This window comes from Nomascus leucogenys, unplaced genomic scaffold (assembly GCF_006542625.1).
Source record: "Nomascus leucogenys isolate Asia unplaced genomic scaffold, Asia_NLE_v1 000935F_68466_qpd_obj, whole genome shotgun sequence".
NCBI lineage: Eukaryota > Metazoa > Chordata > Mammalia > Primates > Hylobatidae > Nomascus > Nomascus leucogenys.
Window position 1 is genome coordinate 1 of NW_022097239.1, and position 10353 is coordinate 10353.

Below are 10353 nucleotides of genomic sequence, written 5' to 3' on the forward strand. Positions count from 1 at the left end.
TCCTGGTGGGGGCTGTCATGTGTGCTAAGGGGGAGTGGGGGACTGGGGAGTGAGGGGAAGCAAATGCCTGAGGAAGACATTCTCCATGCCCCATAGAGGCCCCAGTGGATGGCCCTGCCCAATCCACACAGACACAATTCACTGCATTCTCAAGTCCATTGCAGCTCAGTAGGCATGGGACCAAGGGCTCCCCCAGGATGCAAGCATCGTGCCCATGGGCTCCATGAAGGGGCAAAGGCAAAACCACTATTGTCAATCCTTGGCACAAGACCCCAGGTGTCTCTCCACAGAGAAGACTGGCATGACTCACTGTCTCCAGACTGCTAACTGCCCCTTGCCCTCCCCTGTCACTAGACCCATCTTCTGTCTGCATCCTCACTCATTCCTTTCTCCCCTGGGGTGCTGTGTCTGGCCAGGTTGGGGCTACCTTGGATCAGAGCAGAATCCCTTCTCTGGGACTGGAAAAATCACCCTGTTACAGGGGCTTCAGCCAGGAGGTTTGGGTGGGGGCCCACAAGGTAGAGGAGAGTCTGTTTACTGGAGACCTTCACACCTCAATGTGGGCCACAGGAAAGGGTGCGGGCGTGGAGATGTGGGCAGAATCTCACTTGGGCAGCAGCTAACCTTTGTCTGGGTGGAAGGAGCCTGCTCAAGCCTGCCCTTCTTCAGCCCTGCCTCTCCCCAGCTGAAGTTGGAGTCTCCCGTGGCCCACCAGTGCCAGAGTGGTCTTTCAGTGGGCAGCAGAGCAGAGAATCAGGGGCTGTTTTGGGGCAAGGGAGGCCAGACAGGAATTGTGGCGCCTGGGCAAAGGTGTGGCACCAATAGAACATTTCCTCTGGAGCCGTCCAACCTGGCCAAAGACTCCACCAAGGTGGCTTCACAAATAGCGTCTGGCTGGCAGTGGGGGAGCAGTGAGGACAGAGCTGGGGAAAGTCCTGGGACCCTGGGACTGTGGGAGCATTGTTAGGAATATAAGTACTGAAGGCAAACTGCCTGGGTTTGAATTTTGTGCTGCCCCTTGCACCCTGCCTGGCTTCAAATCCTAGCTCTGCTTATAAGTTCTTTTAAGGGATGATCTTTGAGCAAATGTCTTAGCTTCTGTTTTCCCAAGTAAATGGATACAATAGTTGCTACCTTGTGAAAGATTCATGTAATTGACCAGCATTTACCAAGTAGCATCAGTGTTTAGTTTTAGTCATTGGTGATTCTGCAGTTGGACTGTGAGGCGGTGCTGGGGTGGGGGTGGTGTGTGTCTAGCATTTAATTGCATGCAGGAAGGAAAAGATACTTTTGATAGCTGAGAGGCAGCTTTTCTCCGCTTTTGTGTCAAAAGGAAGAAGGGAGTTTGGAGAGGGAAACGAATTCTCTGTAATACTAAGCTCTCTTCCACAAAACCAGATGTAGATAGAATGTGTAATAATTTACAGAACTTCTAGACTGAAACAATCTAATTTTTTAAATGTATTTTAATTTTTTCAGGTTGAGACTGAGCTAAAGTTAATCTGTGGTGACGTTCTGGATGCATTGGACAAACATCTAATTCCAGCAGCTACCACTGGCAAGTCCAAGATTTTCTATTATGAAATGTAGGTTCTATACTAGAAAGGAAAATGTAAGATTAAAAGTTGGCCTTCTTAGAATCATGACTTTCTTCTATGTAGGTTTCCAACTTTTATTTACAAATAATTGTTTAATGTTAGAAGGATAGTTAATGTTGGAATAAAAAGATGGTCAGGCTATTACAAAAATGCATTAGCTTTTGCTTTACTTACTTATATTCTTTTGCTTTCATGGGACCTATCTCATTCCCCTCCCCCAAACGGCCACACATTTTACAGTGCTGGCTGAATGTTTCATGTAGAAATTTATTTTATGATTAATACACTTGTGCCATTTCTTGGAACCACTTGCTTGTTTAATTCTAGTCTATCAAGTGACAATTTTGTTGATATTTAGAGGCTCCTCAGTTAATTTCTGTGGGATTTTTCATTATATTTAATAAGGAAAATATGAAATGTCAAAAAAAAAAGAAACAAAGCCATTTATTCCTGAGAATGTTTAAAATGATCGAAGTACACTTGTTAATTGTTAGTATAGAACCTACATTTCATAGTAGAAAACGTTGGACTTGCCAGTGGTAGCTGCTGGAATGAGGTGTTTGTCCAGTACATCCAGTACGTCATCACAGATTAACTTTAGCTCAGTCTCAACCTGAAAAAATAAAAATAATTTTAAAAAATCAGATAGGTTCAGTCTAGAAATTCTGTAAATTATTACACATTCTATGTACCTCTGATTTTGAGGAAGAAAGCTTAATATTGAACAGAATTCGTTTCCCTCTCCAAACTCCCTTCTTCCCTTTTGACACAAAAGCAGAGAAAAGCTGCCTCTCCGTTATCAAAAGTATCTTTTCCTTTCTGCATGCAATTAAGTGCTACACACACACACACCCCCCACCCCAACACCCCCTCACAGTCCAACTGCAGATCACCAATGACTGAAACTAAACACTGATGCTACTTGGTAAATGCTGGTCAATTACATGAATCTTTCACAAGGTAGCAACTATTGTGCCCATTTACTTGGGAAAACAAGCTAAGACACTTGCTAAGACATTTGCTCAAAGATCATCCCCTTAAAGAACTTAAGCAGAGCTAGGATTTGAAGCCAGGCAGGGTGCAAGGGACAGAACAAAATTAAACCCAGGCAGTTTGCCTTCAGTACTTACATTCTTAACAACGTTCAACAAGCAATCCCTTTAGTGGAAGAGATCCAAAACTAGTTAAGATACCAAAAATCTGCCAGGCGCGGTGGCTCATGCTTGTAATCCCAGCACTTTGGGAGGCCGAGCTGGGCAGATCACGAGGTCAGGAGATCGAGACCATCCTAGCTAACATGGTGAAACCCCGTCTCTACTAAAAATACAAAAATTAGCCAGGTGTGGTGGCACACACCTGTAATCCCAGCTACTTGGAAGGCTAAGGCAGGAGAATCACTCAAACCCGGGAGGCAGAGGTTGCAATGAGCCAAGATCACACCACGACACTCCAGCCTGGGCGACAGAATGAGACTCTATCTCAAAAAAAAAAAAAAAAAAAAAAAAAAAAAGGCCAGGCATGGTAGCATGCACTTGTAGTCCCAGCTACTTAGGAAGGCTGAGGTGTGAGGATCGCTTGAGATCCAGGGTGGGGCAGAGATTGCAGTCAGCTGAGACTGTGCCTCTGCACTCCAGCCTGGATGATGGAGTGAGACCCTGTCTAAAAAAAAAAAAAAAAAAAAAGGATAAGTGTAGGAAGTTACACACATTACTTCTGTTTATATCCCACTGGCCAGAACTTAGTAACATGGCTTAGTTGCCTAGCTGCAAGGGAGGCTAGGGAAAGTGGTCTTATGTGCCAAGGGTTCTTACTGGAAGCTTTCTACTCTTTCCTGAGTAAAAAGGAAAGAATATAAATTAAATAACAACTAGCACTCTCTCACAGACCTTTCATAAATACTTCTTAAGATAGCCAGATATGGCTTCTGTTACTTCCAACCAAGAATCGTGTCTGATTGAGTGAGAACACCCCAAATAGAATGACTCTTAGAGAGGCAGTAGAATGGAGCAGTCTCTGGGATCACACTGCACCCCAAGGTGTAAATCAGAAACGGGCTGGGTGTGGTGGCTCACACCTGTAATCCCAACAGTATTGGAGGCCATGGTGGGGGGAATCCCTTGAGCCCAGGAGTTCAAGGCTGCAGTGAACTATGATCGCGCCACTGCACTCACTTCAGCCTGGATAACAGAGCAAGACCTGGTCTCAAACAAAAAAAAAAAAAGAAAGAAAAGAAAAGAAACTGGAACTCATCCTTATCTTGTTTTTTTCCTTTCCATGTTCAATCAACCACCCAATCCTCTTTTTTTTTTTGAGACGGAGTCTCACTCTGTCGCCCAGGCTGGAGTGCAGTGGTGCAATCTTGACTCACTGCAAGCTCCGCCTCCCGAGTTCATGCCATTCCAGCCTCCCCAGTAGCTGGGACCACAGGCGCCCGCCACCACGCCCAGCCAATTTTTTGTATTTTTAGTAGAGATGGGGTTTCTCCATGTTAGCCAGGATGGTTTTGATCTCCTGACCTAATGATCCGCCCACCCTGGCCTCCCAAAGTTCTGGGAAATCCTCTTTATTCTATCCTTTGATAATTCACATTTCCACCCCTTTCACTTCATTGTCTTAAATCAAGCCTTTGCCATTCATTCTTCCCCACCCGACCCCTCTCATTCCACTACTCGCCTGTAGAGAGCTCTTCCTAAAATCTAAATCTGCACAATGCTGCTTTAGTCTCCCTTCATAATGCTTCCATTAATTCTTAAGGATTCAATCTGAACTCTCTTGTGCGAAATTCAAGGCCCTTCACTACGTGGCACTTTTAGTCTCCTCTCTCGACACTCCGTTGTCCATAATTATGTGCCTATCACCTTGCATATTTCCCCATCTCTCTGACAGGACTGCTTTGATGAGAACCCATCCTTGCTGACATGAAATATTCAGGTTTTTGGCGCTACACGTGGTTCAGCGTGGCAGGGAAGGAGAATGCAGGGCAGCATGATGTCCAGACAGATAAGAGACTAGACTGCCTCACTTTTAAGGCGTATTTTATTTATTTAATTTTTAAAATTTCTATATTTTTTGAGACAAAGTCTCACTATCACCCAGGCTGGAGTGCAGTGATGCAATCTCAGCTCACTGCAACCTCTGCCTTCCAGGTTCAAGTGATTCTCCTGCCTCAGCCTCCCAAGTAGCTGGGATCACAGGCACCCACCACCACGCCCAGCTAATTTTTGTATTTTTAGTATAGACGGGATCTGACCACGTTGTCCGAGCTGGTCTCAAACTCCTGGCCTCAAGTGATCTGCCCACCTCGGCCTCCCAAAGTGCTAGGATTACAGGCATGAGCCATCGTGCCCACCCTTTAAGGGGCATTTTATGAATGACAGATGCACAGTGACCAGAGTATTATTCATGCTCATTTGTACACTGAGTCCTAAATACTGTGCCAGGTACAAACAACAATTAAACACCAGTAAAATGACAGGTCACTCGAAATCACGGAGACAACCGTGGATTATCATATGCTCTGGTCTACATACATTTCAACATTCTTTTTTTTTTCAACTTTTATTTTGAACACCAGGGGAACATGTGCAGGTTACCTTGGTATATTGTGTGATGCTGAGGTTTGGGGTATGATTGATCCCATCACCCAGATAATGAACATAGTATCCAATAGGTAGTTTTTCAGCTCCTGCCCTGCTTCCTCCCACCACCCAACAGTCTCCAGTGTCTATTGTTCCCATTTATTTATTTATTTATTTAATGTGTTTATTTATTTGAGACAGAGTCTCTCTCTTCACCCAGGCTGGAGTGCAGTGGTGCGATCTCAGCTCACTGCAACTTCCACCTCCCTGGTCAAGCGATTCTCGTGCCTCAGCCTCCCGAGTAGCTGGGGCTACAGGCACACATCACCCCTGGCTAATTTTTGTATGTTTAGTAGAGACGGGGTTTCACCATGTTGGCCAGGCTGGTCTTGAACTCCTGACCTCAGGTGATCTGACCACCTCGGCCTCCCAAAATGTTGGGATTACAAGTGTGAGTCACTGCCTGGCCTATTGTTCCCATCTTTATGTCCATGTGTATCCAATGTTTAGCTTCCACTTATAAGTGAGAGCATGTGGTATTTGGTTTTTGGCTCCTGCCTCGATTGTCTTAGGATGATGACCTCCAGCTGCATCCATGCTGCTGGAAAGGACATGATTTCATTCTTTTTTATGGCTGTGTAGTAGTGAATGGAGTATACGTACCACATGTTCTTTATCTAATCCATCATAGATGGGCACCTAGGTTGAGTCCATGTCTTTGATATTGTGAATAGTGCTGCAGTGAACATAGAAGCACATGTGTCTTTTTGGTGGAATGATTTATTTTCCTTTAGGTATGTATCTACCAATGGTATTGCTGAGTCAAATGGTAGCTCTGTTTTAAGTTCTTTGAGAAATCTTCAAACTGCTTTCCACAGAGGTTGAACTAATTTACATTCCCACCAACAGTGTATAAGCATTCCCTTTTTGCCACAGCCTTGCCAGCATCTTTTTTTTTTTTTTTTTTTTGACGCTGAGTCTCACTCTGTCACCCAGGCTAAAGTGCAGTGGTGCAATCTCAGCTCACTGCAACCTCTGCCACCCCAGTTCAAGCAATTTTCCTGCCTCAGCCTCCTGAGTAGCTGGGACTACAGGCGCACGCCACCATGCCCGGCTAATGTTTTGTATTTTAGTAGAGACGGCATTTCACCATGTTGTCCAGGCTGGTCTCGAACTCCTGAACTCAGGCAATCTGCCCACCCCGGCCTCCCAAAGTGCTAGGATTACAGGTGTGAGCAACCGTGCCCTGCCTGCCAGCATTTATTATTTTTTGACTTTTTAGTAATAGCCATTCTGGGATAAGCATGGTGGCTCATGCCTGTAATCCCAGGAATTTGGGAGGCCGAGGTGGGTGGATGGCTTGAGCTCAGGGGTTCAAGACCAGCCTGGGCAACATGGCAAGACCCTATCTCTAAAAAATACAAAAATTAGCCGGGCATGGTATCACATGCCTGTAAGTCCCAGCTATGAGCAGCTGACATAGGAGGATCACTGGAGCCCAGGAGGCCGAGGTTGCAGTGAGCCATGTTCACACCACCATACTCCAGCCTGGGTGATAAAGCAAGACCCTGTCTCAAAAAAAAAATTAATAATAATAATAATAGCCGTTCTGACTGGTATGAGATGGTATCTCATTGTGCTTTTGATTTGTTTCTTTAATGATTAGTGATGTTGAACATATTTTCATATGTTTTTTGGCTGCTACATTTCAACATTCTTTAATAATTTAACTCAACATAAGTCATCTATATGAGCTGAAATTACTATACCATTGTATAGTCAGAGGTTATAGAGAAATGCATGAAGATCATTTTTGCCTTGTCAAAATACTGTACCATATGCAGTTATCAATAAAGTGAGCAATGTAATAGTAAATCCTTATACTCTCATAACATAAAAGAAAGAAAATACAGTTAATATGTACAAATAATATTAATGCTGACTACGTAATGAAGCCATGTTTTCTTATCAGGATGATCATGAATAAAATGAAATGACGGCACAAGGACATTTATTACATAATTTTCTACAGTAGAATAAATTCCTGTATGTAACAAAGTCAGATGAAATTAAATTAAACTGAAAGGAAAATACTTGAATTAGACCAAATAAAGAAGTTTCTGATGAAAAAATATTACAGGAATGGATTACTGAGCTTGTTATAGACTCACTGGAATGGACAATTACCTGTCTAGGATAACTTAATTATGGTTCTGCCTGGAGGCATGGGGCTGAGTTGATGACTTCTGCACTAGAATTTTATAGCTTTATTGAAAAAAATATAAAACCTGCACAGTTTTTTTTTTTTTATTATACTTTAGGTTTTAGGGTACATGTGCACAATATGCAGGTTTGTTACATATGTATCCATGTGCCATGTTGATTTCCTGCACCCATTAACTCGTCATTTAGCATTAGGTATATCTCCTAATGCTGTCCCTCCCCCCTCCCCCCACCCCACAACAGTCCCTGGAATGTGATGTTCCCCTTCCTGTGTCCATGAGTTCTCATTGTTCAATTCCCACCTATGAGTGAGAACATGCAGTGTTTGGTTTTTTGTCCTTGCGATAGTTTACTGAGAATGATGTTTTCCAGTTTCATCCATGTCCCTACAAAGGACACGAACTCATCATTTTTTATGGCTGCATAGTATTCCATGGTGTATATGTGCCACATTTTCTTAATCCAGTCTATCGTTGTTGGACATTTGGGTTGGTTCCAACTCTTTGCTATTGTGAATAGTGCCGCAATAAACATACGACCTGCACAGTTTTTAATTTAAACTTTTGTTTTGTTTTGTTTTGTTTTTGTTTTGAGATGGAGGTATGCTCTTGTCTCCCAGGCTGGAGTGCAATGGCACAATCTTGGCTCACTGCAACCTCTGCCTCCCAGGCTGAAGCAATTCTCCTGCCTCAGCCTCCTGAGTAGCTGGTATTACAGGTGCCCACCACCACGCCTGGCTAATTTTTGTATTTTTAATAGAGACGGGGGTTTCACCATGTTGTCCAGGCTGGTCTTGAACTTCTGACCTCAGGTGATCCACCTGCCTCCCAAGGCTGGACAGGCGTGAGCACCGCACTGCCTAAATTAAACTATGAGCATAAAGGAAAACATTAGAAAAACATGGCCCAAGTTGAAAAATAGTTCTGCATCTATACTTCCTACTAAAGGTAACTACACTGAATACATATAAAATAATAAAATAAAATGAAAACAAATCTAGCCCATAGCTACAGGCGTGAGTAAAATCAGAATTCTCCATTATTCATTCCACTTACATGATGCAGGCAAGTGAGCAATCATTTACAAGTCAGTTTCAGATAAAAAAAATTATTTAATCATTACATTGCTATCAACCTTGAAAATATCAAAGAGTCAAAGAGGTTAAGGAAGAAAAAACAATTTGTCTTATTTATATACATTAAAATGCTAGCAAAAATGGGTCTGCTTAAAAATCATAAATATTATATATATACAGTTAATAGAGAGAATACAGTATACCAAAAACCATTCACAATTTTTCAGCTAAGAAATAGCAGTCTGGTACATTTCTTCACAGTCTTTTTTTTTTTTGTATTTATTTATTTTGAGACAGAGTCTCACTCTGTTGTCCAGGCTGGAGTGCAGTGGCACGATCTTGACTCACTGCAACCTCCACCTTGAGTTCAAGTGATTCTTCTGTCTCAGCCTCCTGAGTAGCCGGGATTACAGGCGCCCACCACCACGCCCAGCTAATTTTTGTATTTTATTTTATTTTTTATTTTTTTGAGATGGAGATTCACTCTTGTTGCCCACGCTGAAGTGCAATGGCGCGATCTCGGCTCACCAAAACCTCTGCCTCCTGCATTCAAGCAATTCTCCTGCCTCAGCCTCCTAAGTAGCTGGGATTACAGGCATGCACCACCACGCCTGGCAAATTTTTTGTATTTGTAATAAACACGGGGTTTCACCATGTTGGCCAGGCTGGTCTCAAACTCCTGACCTCAGGTGATCCACCCGCCTCGGCCTCCCAAAGTGCTGGGATTACAGGTGTGAGCCACCACACCTAACCTTTTCCCAGTGTTTTATATTCATCATATATATTTTAAATAAATATTGCACATTTTCTTCTTTAAAGTATTTCTTTTTACTTAATTTCAGACTTATAGAAAAGTTGTGAAAATGGTACAAAGGACTCCTCTCTAACCCTCATCCAGATTTCCCAGATGTGAACATTCAATCACACTTGCTTTCTCTCCTCTCCCTCTTTCTGAACCTTTTCAGACTAACTCAGAGATACAATGCCCCTTTACGCCTCAGTCCTTCACTGTGTATCTCCTAAAAACAAGGAATTCTGTTGCAGTCACCACAGTACAATGATCAAAATCAAGAAATTAATATCGATACAGAACTATCATCTAATCTTGTTCATGTTTCACCAATTCTCCCAACAATGCCCTTTGTAAAAAAAGAAAATCCCGAATCATATTTTGTGTTTGGCTATGTCTTAATTTTCAGTCTTTCTTGGGGTGTCTTGATGTTGACATTTTGGAAGAATAAAGACCAGTTATTTTGTAGAATGTCCCTTAATTTGAAGTTGCCTGATGTTTCCTCAAGATTAGGGTCAAGTTATGCTTTTCTGGCAAAAACACCACAGAAGTGATGTCATGTTCTACTTAATGTGTCCTGTTAGGAGGCACGTTATGTCCATTTGTCCCGTTCCTGGTGATGCCAACTTTGAGCATGGATCCTAAATTTTCATTCACAATAGTATTAGAAAAATTCCTTATCTCTTTCAAAATTTTTAGAAACATCATTCCAGTGTCTACAAAATATTTTATTTATGAATGTCATAATTTTATAACTGATAATATTTATGCTATCATTGCATTGGTAAGAACCAATGCATATAATATCATATCACAATGAAATTAAAAATTTTATTGCATGCCTGATTTTAATAAAAATATTTTTAGTGGGTTTTTTTTTCTTTTCTTTTTTTTTTTTTTTTTTGAGATGGAGTGTTGCTCTGTGGCCCAGACTGGAGTGCAATGGTATGATCTCTGCTCACTGCAACCTCTGCCTCTGGGTTCAAGTGATTCTCCTCCCTTGGCCTCCTGAGTAGCTGGGATTACATGTGCCTGCCACCACACCCAGCTAATTTTTGTATTTTTAATAGAGACTGGGTTTCGCCATGT